We start from the raw sequence: 14,229 nt of genomic DNA on the forward strand, positions 1-14,229 counted from the left end.
AGCATCTAAGTTTACTTTGTCATGACTTTTTCTGTAAAGCGTCTCTCATTCTCCCTCTTTCTCTTTGTACACAGTCAGGGCACCAAACAGAATTACACAATAATGTGCATGTATGTAGTGTTCCTTATTAGAATTCAGAAAACGTTCCAAGGCATTTCACGTAGATGGGTAAGAGAAAACAATAAATGAAATAACAAAATGGATGAGTCACAGGGTGGAATTTTCTGACCCTGTTGTGGCAGGGGCCGGGCCAGAAAATGTGGTGAGCCATTCAAATGTCCATTCATTTTGGTGGGACCAGAAGATCCCAACAGCGGGAGAGGCTGGAAAATTCCAGTCAATATGCAAAGTTATCATAGAATCATACAGCATAGGAAGAGGCCTTTGGCCTGGGCCAGTTCTTTGAAAGAACCATTCAATTAGCCTCTTTCTCCATGGCTTTGCAATTTTGTATTCAAGATCAAAATGATTCATTGCACTGGAAAAAAAATCTCATCTCTCATCTGGTTCTTTTGACAATTACCTTAAATCTGTGCATTTTGGTTTACAAATCTCTCTGCCAGTGGAAAGTGATTAGCCCTAGTTACTCTATCAAAACCTCTCATAACTTTGAACACCTCTACTCAATCTTCCCATAACCTTCTCTGTTCTACGGAGAACAATCCCAGCTTCTCCTCATCCCGGTATCAGTCTAGTAAATCTCCTCTGACCTTCTTCAAGGCCTTGAAATTCTTCCTAAATTTTAGATTAGAAGGTAACCAGCCTGATCCCACTATTCAGAGAGAAATACAGAATTATAGAATATTGAATTATAGGCCAGTTAGCCTGCCATCTCTAGTAGGGAAAATGTCAGAATCCATTGCTGGAATGTGGAAACAGAGCACTTAAAAATCATAATATAACTGGGAAGTGTCAGAAGGACTGATAAGAAGGAATCAGTAGACGTTGTGTGGATTTTTAAAAAGTATTTGATACAGTGCAACAGTTATTACACAAAATTAGAGCTGTGAGGACACAATAAGGCTGCAAAGAGATGTAGAAAGGTGAAGTGAGTGAAATGCAAGGTGGCAGATGGAATATAATGTGGGAAGTTTTTTTAAAAATTAATTCACGGGATGTCGGCTTCACTGGCTGGGCCAGCATTTATTGCCCATCCCTAGTTGCCCTTGAGAAAGTGGTGGTGAGCTGCCTTCTTGAACTGCTGCAGTCCATGTGGTATAGGTACACCCACAGTGCTGTTAGGCAGGGAGTTCCAGGATATTGACTCAGCGACAGTGAAGGAACGGCAATATATTTCCAAGTCAGGATGGTGAGTGACTTGGAGGGTAACTTCTAGGTGGTGTTGTTCCCATCTATCTGCTACCCTTGTCCTTCTAGATGGTAGTGGTCGTGGGTTTGGAAGGTGCTGTTGAAGGAACCTTGGTGAATTCCTGCAGTGCATCTTGTAGATGGTACACGCTGCTGCTATTGTATGTCAGTGGTGAGGGGAGTGAATGTTTAGGGATGTAGTGCTAATCCTTTGTAGTGCTTTGTCCTGGATGGTGTCAAGCTTCTTAGGTGTTGTGGAAGCTGCACCTCATCCAGGCAAGTGGAAAGTACTCCATCCCATTTGTGACGTGCGTTGTAGATGGTGGACAGGCTTTGGGGAGTAAGGAGGTGAGTTACTTGTCACAGGATTTCGAGCCTCTGACCTGCTCTTGAAGCCACAGTATTTAAAACAAAAACAGAATTACCTGGAAAAACACAGCAGGTCTGGCAGCATCGGCAGAGAAGAGTTGACGTTTCGAGTCTCATGACCCTTCGACAGAACTAGTTGAATCCAAGGAAGGGGTGAAATATAAGCTGGTTTAAGGTGTGTGTGTGTGGGGGGCGGTGGGTTGGGTGGGGGGAGAGAAGTGGAGGCGGGGGTGTGGTTGTAGGGACAAGCAAGCAGTGATAGAAGCAGATCATCAAAAGATGTCACAGACAACAGAATAAAAGAACACATAGGTGTTGAAGTTGGTGATATATATCTAAATGAATGTGCTAATTAAGAATGGATGGTAGGGCACGCAAGGTATAGCTCTAGTGGGGGTGGAGGGAGCATAAAAGATTTAAAAATATTTAAAAATAATGGAAATAGGTGGGAAAAAGAAAAATCTATATAATTTATTGGAAAAAAACAAAAGGAAGGGGGAAGAAACAGAAAGGGGGTGGGGATGGAGGAGGGAGACCTAAGTTGTTGAATTCAATATTCAGTCCGGAAGGCTGTAAAGTGCCTAGTCGGAAGATGAGGTGTTGTTCCTCCAGTTTGCGTTGGGCTTCACTGGAACAATGCAGCAAGCCAAGGACAGACATGTGGGCAAGAGAGCAGGGTGGAGTGTTGAAATGGCAAGCGACAGGGAGGTTTGGGTCATTCTTGCGGACAGACCACAGGTGTTCTGCAAAGCGGTCGCCCAGTTTACGTTTGGTCTCTCCAATGTGGAGGAGACCGCATTGGGAGCAACGAATGCAGTAGACTAAGTTGGGGGAAATGCAAGTGAAATGTTGCTTCACTTGAAAGGAGTGTTTGGGACCTTGGAAGGTGAGGAGAGAGGAAGTGAAGGGGCAGGTGTTACATCTTTTGCGTGGGCATGGGGAGGTGCCATAGGTGGGGGTTGAGGAGTAGGGGGTGATGGAGGAGTGGACCAGGGTGTCCCGGAGGGAACGATCCCTATGGAATGCCGACAGGGGAGGTGAAGGGAGGATTTGTTTGGTGGTGGCATCATGCTGGAGTTGGCAGAAATGGCGGAGGATGATCCTTTGAATGCGGAGGCTGGTAGGGTGATAAGTGAGGACAAGGGGGACCCTATCATGTTTCTGGGAGGGAGGAGAAGGCGTGAGGGCGGATGCGCGGGAGATGGGCCGGACATGGTTGAGGGCCCTGTCAACGACCGTGGGTGGAAAACCTCGGTTAAGGAAGAAGGAGGACATGTCAGAGGAACTGTTTTTGAAGGTAGCATCATTGGAACAGATGCGACGGAGGCGAAGGAACTGAGAGAATGGGATGGAGTCCTTACAGGAAGCGGGGTGTGAGGAGCTGTAGTCAAGGTAGCTGTGGGAGTCGGTAGGCTTGTAATGGATCTTGGTGGACAGTCTATCACCAGAGATTGAGACAGCGAGGTCAAGGAAGGGAAGGGAAGTGTCAGAGATGGACCACGTGAAAATGATGGAGGGGTGGACATTGGAAGCAAAATTAATAAATTTTTCCAAGTCCCAACGAGAGCATGAAGCAGCACCGAAGTAATCATCGATGTACCGTAGAAAGAGTTGTGGAAGGGGGCTGGAGTAGGGCTGCAACAAGGAATGTTCCACATACCCCATAAAGAGATAGGCATAGCTGGGGCCCATGCGGGTACCCATAGCCACACCTTTTATTTGGAGGAAGTGAGAGGAGTTGAAGGAGAAATTGTTCAGTGTGAGAACAAGTTCAGCCAGACGGAGGAGAGTAGTGGTGGATGGGGATTGTTCGGGCCTTTGTTCGAGGAAGAAGCTAAGGGCCCTCAGACCATCCTGGTGGGGGATGGAGGTGTAGCGGGATTGGACGTCCATGGTGAAGAGGAAGCGGTTGGGGCCAGGGAACTGGAAATTGTTGATGTGACGTAAGGTGTCAGAGGAATCACGGATGTAGATGGGAAGGGACTGGACATGGGGAGAGAGAAGGGAGTCAAGATAACGAGAAATGAGTTCTGTGGGGCAGGAGCAACTGACACGATTGGTCTACTGGGACAGTTCTGTTTGTGGATTTTGGGTAGAGGTAGAAGCGGGCCGTCCGAGGTTGGGCGACTATCAGGTTGGAAGCTGTGGGAGGAAGATCCCCAGAGGAGATGAGGTCAGTGACAGTCCTGGAAACAATGGCTTGATGTTCAGTGGTGGGGTCATGGTCCAGGGAGAGGTAGGAGGAAGTGTCTGCGAGTTGACGCTCAGCCTCCACGAGGTAGAGGTCAGTGCGCCAGACAACAACAGCACCACCCTTGTCAGCGGGTTTGATGACGATGTCAGGGTTGGACCTGAGAGAATGGAGTGCAGTAAGTTCACAGAGAGAGAGAGATTAGAATGGGTGAGAGGAGCAGAGAAATTGAGACGACTAATGTCGCGCCGACAGTTCTCAATGAAAAGATCAAGAGAAGGTAAGAATCCAGAGGGAGGGGTCCAGGTGGAGGGAGAATATTGGAGGTGGGTGAAAGGATCCGTTGAAACGGCAAAGTGCCCTACCATCCATTCTTAATTAGCACATTCGTTTAGATATATATCACCAACTTCAACACCTAAGTGTTCTTTTGTTCTGTTGTCTGTGACATCTATTGATGATCTGCTTCTATCACTGCTTGCTTGTTCCTACAACCACACCCCCCCCTCCACTTCTCTCCCCCCCACCCAACCCCACCCCCCCCCAACCCCGCCCCCCTACACACACACCTTAAACCAGCTTGTATTTCACCCCTTCCTTGGATTCACCTAGTTCTGTCGAAGGGTCATGAGGACTCAAAACGTCAACTCTTTTCTTCTCCGCCGATGCTGCCAGACCTGCTGAGTTTTTCCAGGTAATTCTGTTTTTGTTTTGGATTTCCAGCATCCGCAGTTTTTTGTGTTTATTTTTGCCATAGTATTTATATGGCTAGTCCAGTTCTGTTTCTAGTTTATGGTAACCCCCAGGATGTTGATAGTGGGGGATTCAGTGAAGGTAATGCTATTGAACATCAAGGGACGATGGTTGCATTCTCTCTTTTAGAGATGGTCACTGCCTGACACTTGTGTGGCGTGAATGTTACTTGCCACTTGTCAGCCCAAGCCTGGATATTGTCCAGGTCTTGCTGCATTTGGGCATAGACTGCATGGTGCTGAACATTGTGCAATCATCAGTGAACAATCCCACTTCTGACCTGATGATGGAAGGAAGGTCATTGATGAAGCAGCTGAAGATGGTTGGGTCAAGGACACTACCCTGGAGGAACTCCTGCAGTGATGTCCTGTAGCTGAGATGACTGACCTCCAACAACACAACCATCTTCCTTTGGGCGAGGTATGACTCAACCAGTGGATAGTTTTTCCCCTGATTCCCATTGACTCCAGTTTTGCTAGGGCTCCTTGATGCCACACTTGGTCAAATGCCACCTTGATATCAAGGGCAGTCACTCTCACCTCATCTTGGGAGTTCAGATCTTTTATCCATGTTTGAACCAAGGCTGTTATGAGGTCAGGAGCTGAGTGGCCCTGGCGGAACCCAAACCGGGCATCAGTCAGCAGGTCATTACTAAGCAAGTGCCGCTTGATAGGATTGTTAATGACCCCTTCCATTACTGATATGAAGAGTAGACTGATAGGGCAGTAATTGGCTGGGTTGGATTTGTCATGCTTTTTGTGTATAAGACATACCTGGGCAATTTTCCACATAGCCAGGTAGACACCAGTGTTTTATCTAATCTGGAACAGCTTGGCTAGGGGCGTGGCAAGTTCTGGAGCACAAGTCTTCAGTATTATTGCTGGGCTCCATAGCCTTTGCAGTATCCAATGCCTTCAGCCGTTTCTTGATATCACATGGAGTGAATCGAATTGGCTGAAGACTGTCTGATGCTGGGAACCTCCGGAGGAAGCCGGGTGCATCATCCACTCAGCACTTCTGGCTGAAGATTGTTGCCAATGATTCAGCCTGATTTTTTGCACTGCTGTGCTGGGCTCCTCCATCATTGAGGATGGGGATATTTGTGAAGCCTCCTCCACCAGTGAGTTGTTTAATTGTCCACCACCATTCGCGACTGGATGTGGCAGGACTGCAGAGCTTAGATCTGGTCCGTTGGTTGTGAGATCGCTTAGCCCTGTCTTTCACTTGCTGCTTACGCTGTTTGGCATGCAAGTAGTCCTGTGATATAGCTTCACCAGGCTGACACCTCATTTTTAGGTATGCCTGGTTCTACTCCTGGCATGCCCTCCTGCACTCTTCATTGAACCAGGGTTGATCCCCTGGCTTGATGGTAATGGTAGAGTGGGGGATATGCCAGGCCATGAGGTTACAGATTGTGTTCGAGTACAATCCTGCTGCTGCTGATGGCCCACAGCGCCTCATGGATGCCCAGTCTTAAGTTGCTAGATCTGTTCAAAATCTATCCCATTTAGCACGGTGGTAGTGCCCATAACACGATGGTATGTATCCTCAATGTGAAGGCGGGACTTTGTCTCCACAGCGACTATGCGATGGTCACTCCTACCGATACTGTCATGGACAGATGCATCTGCGGCAGGCAGGTTGGTGAGAATGAGGTCAGGTATGTTTTTCCCTCTTATTGGTTCCCTCACCACTTGCCGCAGACCCAGTATAGCAGCTATGTCATTTAGAACTGAACCAGCTCGGTTAGTAGTGGTGCTACTGAGCCACTCTTGATGATGGACATTGAAGTCCCCACCCAGAGTACATTCTGTGCCCTTGCCACCCTCAGTGCTTCCTCCAAGTGATGTTCAACATGGAGGAGAAGTGAATCACCAGCTGAAGGAGGGGTACGTGGTAATCAGCAGGAGGTTTCTTTGCTCATGTTTTGACCTGATGCCATGAGACTTCATGGGGTCCGGAGTCGATGTTCAGGACTCCCAGGGCAACTCCCTCCCGACTGTATACCACTGTGCCTCTAACTCTGCTGGATCTGTCTTGCCGGTGGGACAGGGCATATTCTGATAGTGGTGTCTGGGACATTATCTGTAAGATATGATTCAGTGTGGATGACTATGTCAGGCTGTTGCTTGACTAGTCTGTGAGACAGCTCTCTCAATTTTGGCACTAGCCCCCAGATATTAGTAAGGAGGACTTTGCAGGATCGACAGGGCTGAGATTGCCATTGTCGTTTCCAGTGCCTAGGTCGATGCCGGGTGGTCTGTCCTGTTTCATTCATTTTTTGTGACTTTGTAGCAGTTTGTTACCGCTGAGTGGCTTGCTAGGCCATCAGAGGGCATTTAAGAGTCAACTACATTGCTGTGGTTCTGGAGTTACATGTAGGCCAGAATAGGTAAGGACAATAGATTTCTATAGAGTAAACAAGGTGGGTTTTTACAACAATCGACAATGGTCATCATTAGACTTTCATTTCTGGATTTTTATTGAATTCAAATTCCACCATCTGCCATGGTGGGTTTTGAACTCGGGTCCCGAGCATTCTAGAGCATTCCCTTCGATTAATAGACAATACCACTAAACATCATAACCTTGCCCTATTTATCATGTTTCTTTGAAAACCAACCGTCTCTCCACAGATCTTAAAATGCAAATTTCATTCACACCTCATCTATTGACTTTATCCTAGCTCACCCGTTAGCATTTTAAATACCTTTTTACACCTCTTTTGATAATTTCAACCTTGCAGCCTATCTGCCTCTAATTCAATTAAATAAGCCACACGAACAGAACCATCCTCACACACACACACAAAACCTACTTTACAATGCCCCACAATAATATGAAAAATATGGTAATTCTGTGACACCCCCATTCTTATATAAAAAAAGATGGCTTCTTTTTCTGAACCCATCATACCTTGGGGAGGCGATGGCACAGTGGTATTGTTGCTGGACTAGTAATCCAGAGACCCAGGTTAATGCTCTGGGGACCTGTGTTTGAATTCAATAAACATCTGGAATTAAAGGAAAAAAACCATCTGGTTCACTCATGCCGTAAACATCATGTGACTCCAGACCTACAGCAATGTGGTTGATTCTTAAATGCCCTCTGAAATGGTCTAGCAAACTCAGTTGTAACAAACTGCTACAAAGTCACAAAAATTACTTCTGAATTCAGTGTGCAAATCTTCTCGTAATAAATACAAAGTGCAAAACCGTTGTGATAGCGTGGCCAAGCTTCCCTTGTGAATTTGGTCTGCCTGGCACATACCAACTGCCACATCATAACACAACCCTGTTGAAAAATATTTGACATTAATTGTCCACTAACTGCCCACAAGGTGACATCTTCCTTCAGTGCCTGACAGTGACAATTTCTATTTACATAGTCAGTGACTTTACAGTTAATAGGAGGAAAGTTTTCACACGATGATGTGCTTATAACAACCATATTAGTGAACTGTACAAGATCCCACTCTAATTCATGAAAAGCTTGAAAAAGAGCCTGCTGCATTATCTAAGTGAATGCATGATATGGCTACTAGATAACAAGAGAAAATGTTCCCACTTCTGATGGTATTCAAAGCTAGGGGCCATAAATATAAGATGGTCACTAATAAATCCAATAGGGAATTCAGAAGTAACATGTTTACCCAGCCTTCGGTCTGTCCGCAAGCATGACCCAGACTTCCCTGTCGCTTGCCATTTCAACACACCACCCTGCTCTTATGCCCACCTGTCCATCCTTGGCCTGCTGCAATGTTCCAGGGAAGTTCAACACAAAGTGGAGGAACAGCACCTCATCTTCCGACTAGGCATTTTACAGCCTTCTGGACTTAGCATTAAGTTCAACAACGTCAGATCATGAACTCTCTCCTCCATCCCCACCCCCTTTCCGATCCCCTTTTTCCAATAGTTTATAATTTTTAATATATTTTTCTTTTCCCAACTATTTTTAAATTTATTTCGTTTTATCTCCACCTTTTAGCCCATTTCGATCCCTTCCTCCCACTTCACCCCCACTAGGGCCATCTGTCACTTGTTTCTCCTGCTTTCTACCCTTAATGTCACCATTCGCACATTCTTTAGATAATATTACCACCGTCAACACCCCTTTGTCCTTTTGTCTATGACATCTTTGGCAATCTCTTCTTTGCCTCCACCTATCACTGGCCCTCTATCCAGCTCCACCTGTTCCACCCCCCTCAACAAGCTTATATTTCACCTCTTTTCTATATTTCCTTAGTTCTGATGAAGAGTCATATGGACTTGAAATGTTAACTGTGTTCCTCTCCACAGATGCTGTCAGACCTGCTGAGTTTTTCCAGCTATTTTTGTTTATGTTTACCCAGAGAGTGGTTAGAATTAGGGAACTCACTACTGAAAGGAACAGTTCAGGCAAGTAGCATAGATGCATTTAAGAGGAAGCTAGATAAGCACACGAGAAAGACAGGAATAGAACGTGCTGATAGGGTTAAATGAAGAGGGGTGGAAGGAGGCTCAGGTGGAGCATAAATGCTGGCGTGTACAGCTGTTTCTGGTCTGTACACTTGATGTAGCTATTCATGAATAGTCATTAATTTTATTACACATGTACTTCTTAAAGCAAAAGTACAAGCCCGCATACGGGGCAAAATTTTACACTGGGATGGGATCCCCCACCCAATAAAAATCTCGGGACAAGCCAGCCCCCACTTGACTGGCTCACCCCACAGCCATAATAATTGGCTTGAGGCAAACTTCTGCCCCAAACAGAGAGGAAGTCCCATCCCTAAGAGTTGCCAGCCAATCAAATGTCCAGTAGTTCCCTGTACCAGTAATGCCACCAGAAGCCATGGCCACTGCTGGGACTGCAGCAGTCCCAGAAGGAAGCGTGCTGCAATGGAGTCCAGAAAAAAGGCGAGTCCGGAGTCTCGTTGGGGCCAGGCTGTCAGGCCCCAATGAAGGGGGTGAAGGGTCAGGATGGATTGGGCAGGGGGTTTAGCAGAATTGAGGGCAGTAGGGGAACCTTGAGGCGACCTCTGCTGGGCAAAGGGGACTTGTAAAGGAAGCACACTCTTGGCTGGCCACCAGCCCACCCAGTGAAACATGGCAGGCTGGACACTTAGCACTGGCTTCCTTCCATTGCAGGTAAATCTCAATGGCCGGAGGCCCTTAAGTGGTTATTACTTGGCCTCCCAATGCCTCCGCTGCCACTGCTGAAATTGCAGTGGGGACAGAGCAACCAGATAGGCACTGTGCAGGGCAACATACTACACCCCACCCCCCGCCAACCCACCCATGTGGGGCCATAAAATTCAGCCTGTTCTTAGTTGGGACATTCTGACTTTCATTATGTTACAGCAAGAAATTAAACTCATACCAAGATTTGAGCACTTACTGGGTTTTTTGAGGCGGTAACAGAGTAGACAATTGTAATGCAGTGCATGTATTTTTTGGGGGATTTCCAAAAGGCCTTCGATTAAGTTCCCCATAATAGACTAAATGAATATAAGGTCAGAGAATGTGGAGTTGGAGACAAATGGAAGAGTGGATTGCTTGCTGGCTTCAAGACAGAAAGCAGAGAGCAGGAATAAAGGCTGGTTATTCAGAGTGGAGAAGGTGAGAAGCGGTTTTCCGCAAGGATCATTACTGGGACCACTGCTGTTCACAATTTACATTAAAAATTTGGACTTTGAAATCAAAACAAAATTTCTAAATTCGTGAATGACACTAAATTGGGAGCTATAGTCAATACTGAGGAGGGTATAGTCAATACTGCAACAACCATCTTCAGCTGTTCCATCGATGACCTTCCATCCATCATAAGGTCAGGAGTGGCAATGTTTGCTGATGATTGCACAATGTTTAGCACCATTCATAACTCCTCACATATTGAAGCAGTCCATGTCCAAATGCAGCAAGACCTGGACAATATCCAGGCTTGGGCTGATAAGTGTCAAGTAACAACCACTCCACACAAGTTCCAGGGAATGACCATCTCCAACAAGGGAGAATGTAACCATCGTCCCTTGATATTCAATTGCACTACCAACACTGAATCCCCCACTATCAACATCCTGGGGGTTACCATTGACCAGAATCTGAACTGGACTAGCCATATAAATACTGTGGCTACAAGAGCAGGTCAGAGGCTAGGAATCCTGCGACAAGTAACTCACATCCTGATTCCCCAAAGTGTGTCCACCATCTACAAGGCACAAGTCAGAAGCGTGATGGAATACACTCCACTTGCCTGGATGGGTGCTGCTCCAACAACACTCAAGAAGCTTGACACCACCCAGGGCAAAGCAGCCTGCTTGATTGGCACCCCTTCCACAAACATTCACTCTTTCCACCACCGACGAATAGTAGCGTGTACTATCTATAAGATGCACTGTAGAAACTCACAAGGCTCCTTAGGCAGCACCTTCCAAACCCACGACTGCTACCATCATGGGAACACCACCACCTGGAAGTTCCTCTCCAAACCACTCACCGTCCTGACATTCCTTCATTGTCGCTGGATCAAAATTGTCATGAAACTGTTAATGTATATAACTTTATTGGAAATTAATTTTTTGAAATAGAGGTTTAGTCTGTATGTGTGTGTTAATTGGATTAAAGCCAGCTAGTCTGGGTGCTTTGATGTGTAGTAGTTTTGAGATGTAAACAGAGAGGCAAAGAGTACATTTGCATTTTGTTGAATAGAGCATTCAAGAAGTGGAGTGAAATCTTGCACCTAGCTAGAAGACATCAAGCAATGTTTATATTACTAATAAAATTAGTACTATGAAAGGGGTTTTATTGTTAGAAGAGGTGGAGTTCAAAGGGCCAGGTGATACAATGAGAATTTGCATTCAGGCTGGGTATAACCTGAGAGGAGTTTTTGCATGAAAGGCAGAGGCATGTAAGATCAAGGTCTGTAAGCCTACAACTATCTGTAAAGGAACCAAATTGAAAGGAACCTCATTTTGAATTGGTAAGATAAAAGTGCTTTGTGTGGTGTCTGCTTAAAGTCTATGAGTTGTTGTTGCCTTAGTGGAGATTCATTTGGGAATTTGTTAAAAAGTTATGATAGTAGTAATTTGTAGCCATGTACATGTGTTTAATACTTTGTTGTAAATTAATAAAGGTATTTTTTAGTTTGACATAAAAACCTCTGGAGAACTGGTGGTTTTATTCCTGAATTTAGAGCTGCAACCTAAAACATATCAATTGAAAATATAGGTTATAACAGTTGTTTAAATTTACCTCTGGGATTTTAAATAACTCAGCCTTTAAAAACTGCTGTGTCATAACAAAATCCTGGAACTCTTTCCCTGACAGTACTGTGGGTGTACCTACACCACCGGGACTGTAGCTGTTCAAGATGGCAGCTCACCACCACCTTCTCAAGGGCAATTAGGAATGAACAATAAATGCTGGCTTAGCCAGCGACACCCGCATCCCGTAAATGAATAAAAAAAACATGCTGAATGGGCAAGTAATTGGAAAATTAAGTTTGATACAGATGAATGTGAGGTGGTATGTATTGGTAGAAAGGATAGGGAGGTCACTTATTACTTGCAGATGCTAGTCTAGATGGTGTAGAGGAACAAAGGAACCTCGGAGTACAAATACATAAATCACTAAATGTTGCGCCATAAAAAAAGCCTTGAAAAAAGCAAAGCAAGCACCAGGTTTTATTTCCAGGGGACAGAAATGAAAAGTAGGGACGTTATGCTAACCCTTTATCAAACCTTGGTTAGACCACACTTTGAGACTGCATGCAGTTCTGGTAACCATATTATACAAAGGATATAGAGGCACTGGAAAGGGTGCAGGGAAGATTTGCAAGGGTGATACCAGAAACGTGTGAAAAGACAAATCAGGAAAGGGCTGATAGATCATGTCTCTTCTTTCCTGAAAAACACTGAGGGGTGACGTAATAAAGATCTTTAAAATTATGTAAGATTTTGAGAGAGTGGATATGGAGAGAAAGTTTCTACTTGTGCGCAAGAGCATTACTAGAGGCCATCAATACAAGATAGTTACCACGAAATGCAATAGGAAATTCAAAAGAAACTTCTTTACCCAAAGAGTGGGTAAGAATGTGGAACTCGCCACCAAAGGAATGGTTTTAGCAAATAGTATAGATGCATTTAAGGGGAAACTAAACAAGCATATGAGGGAGAAGGCAATTGAGAGTTACGATGATGGATTTAGGTGAAGAAATATGGAAGGGGGCTCAAGTGGAGCAGAAACACTGGCATGGACCAGTTGTGTTGAATAGCCTGTTTCTATGTCAAAAACAGAATTACCTGGAAAAACTCAGCAGGTCTGGCAGCATCGGCGGAGAAGAAAAGAGTTGACGTTTCAAGTCCTCATGACCCTTCGACAGAACTTGCGTTCGAGTCCAAGAAAGAGTTGAAATATAAGCTGGTTTAAGGTGTGTGTGTGGGGGGCGGAGAGATAGAGAGACAAAGAGGTGGAGGGGGGGCGTGTGGTTGTAGGGACAAACAAGCAGTGATAGAAGCAGATCATCAAAAGATGTCAACGACAATAGTACAATAGAACACATAGGTGTTAAAATTAAAGTTGGTGATATTATCTAAACGAATGTGCTAATTAAGAATGGATGGTAGGGCACTCAAGGTATAGCTCTAGTGGGGGTTTTTTTTTATATAATGGAAATAGGTGGGAAAAGGAAAATCTTTATAATTTATTGGAAAAAAAGGGAAGGGGGAAACAGAAAGTGGGTGGGGATGGGGGAGGGAGCTTACGACCTAAAGTTGTTGAATTCAATATTCAGTCCGGAAGGCTATAAAGTCCCTAGTCGGAAGATGAGGTGTTGTTCCTCCAGTTTGCGTTGGGCTTCACTGGAACAATGCAGCAAGCCAAGGACAGACATGTGGGCAAGAGAGCAGGGTGGAGTGTTGAAATGGCAAGCGACAGGGAGGTTTGGGTCATTCTTGCGGACAGACCGCAGGTGTTCTGCAAAGCGGTCGCCCAGTTTACGTTTGGTCTCTCCAATGTAGAGGAGACCACATTGGGAGCAACGAATGCAGTAGACTAAGTTGGGGGAAATGCAAGTGAAATGCTGCTTCACTTGAAAGGAGTGTTTGGGTCCTTGGACGGTGAGGAGAGAGGAAGTGAAGGGGATGGTGTTGCATCTTTTGCGTGGGCATGGGGTGGTGCCATAGGAGGGGGTTGAGGAGTAGGGGGTGATGGAGGAGTGGACCAGGGTGTCCCGGAGGGAGCGATCCCTACGGAATGCCAATAAGGGGGGGTGAAGGGAAGATGTGTTTGGTGGGGGCATCATGCTGGAGTTGGCGGAAGTGGCGAAGGATGATCCTTTGAATGCGGAGGCTGGTGGGGTGATAAGTGAGGACAAGGGGGACCCTATCATGTTTCTGGGAGGGAGGAGAAGGCGTGAGGGCGGATGCGCGGGAGATGGGCCGGACACGGTTGAGGGCCCTGTCAACGACCGTGGGTGGAAAACCTCGGTTGAGGAAGAAGGAGGACATGTCAGAGGAACTGTTTTTGAATGTAGCATCATCGGAACAGATGCGACGGAGGCGAAGGAACTGAGAGAATGGGATGGAGTCCTTACAGGAAGCGGGGTGTGAGGAGCTGTAGTCGAGATAG

General features: G+C 45.8%; 2 protein-coding genes across 6 annotated transcripts in view; one reads left to right on the top strand and one right to left on the bottom strand.

The window, feature by feature from the left end:
• The window catches only part of cntnap1 (contactin associated protein 1), a 1,152,571-nt gene that overhangs the window by 863,667 nt on the left and 274,675 nt on the right, over nucleotides 1-14,229 (top strand). The gene's annotated exons all lie outside the window — the stretch shown is intronic.
• Nucleotides 1-14,229, bottom strand: part of naglu (N-acetylglucosaminidase, alpha) — a 52,149-nt gene that overhangs the window by 2,976 nt on the left and 34,944 nt on the right. The window lies entirely within an intron of this gene.

The sequence above is a fragment of the Carcharodon carcharias genome, chromosome 23 (genome assembly GCF_017639515.1).
Source record: "Carcharodon carcharias isolate sCarCar2 chromosome 23, sCarCar2.pri, whole genome shotgun sequence".
In the NCBI taxonomy this organism is placed as follows: domain Eukaryota; kingdom Metazoa; phylum Chordata; class Chondrichthyes; order Lamniformes; family Lamnidae; genus Carcharodon; species Carcharodon carcharias.